The sequence below is a fragment of the Gracilinanus agilis genome, chromosome 4 (assembly GCF_016433145.1).
Source record: "Gracilinanus agilis isolate LMUSP501 chromosome 4, AgileGrace, whole genome shotgun sequence".
Taxonomy (NCBI): domain Eukaryota; kingdom Metazoa; phylum Chordata; class Mammalia; order Didelphimorphia; family Didelphidae; genus Gracilinanus; species Gracilinanus agilis.
This window is the reverse complement of record NC_058133.1, coordinates 208,572,474-208,572,803: the sequence shown is the minus strand read 5'-3', so window position 1 is coordinate 208,572,803 and position 330 is coordinate 208,572,474. Positions and strand designations below refer to the sequence as shown.

Sequence of the window (330 nt, the reverse complement as noted above, 5' to 3'; positions counted from 1 at the left end):
TGACAGACCAAGAAAACCGGTCTAGAAGAGACAATTTGAAAATAATTGGCCTTCCAGAAAAACCAGAAATTAATAGAAACCAGGACTTCATACTAACAGAAATAATTCAGCAAAATTGCCCTGAAGTCCTACAACAAGAGGGCAATATAGACATTGAAAGGATTCATAGAACACCTGCGACATTCGATCAAGAAAAGAAAACACCCAGAAATATAACTGCCATATTCAAGAGTTTCCAAGCAAAGGAAAGAATCTTACAAGAAGCCAGAAAGAAACAATTCAAATATCAAGGAGCACCAATCAGGATCACACAGGATCTGGCAGCCTCCA

At 38.2% G+C, this 330-nt stretch overlaps 1 protein-coding gene across 1 annotated transcript in view; it reads left to right on the top strand.

Moving 5' to 3' along the window:
• Positions 1–330, top strand: part of ITGB4 (integrin subunit beta 4) — a 58,830-nt gene that overhangs the window by 10,281 nt on the left and 48,219 nt on the right. The gene's annotated exons all lie outside the window — the stretch shown is intronic.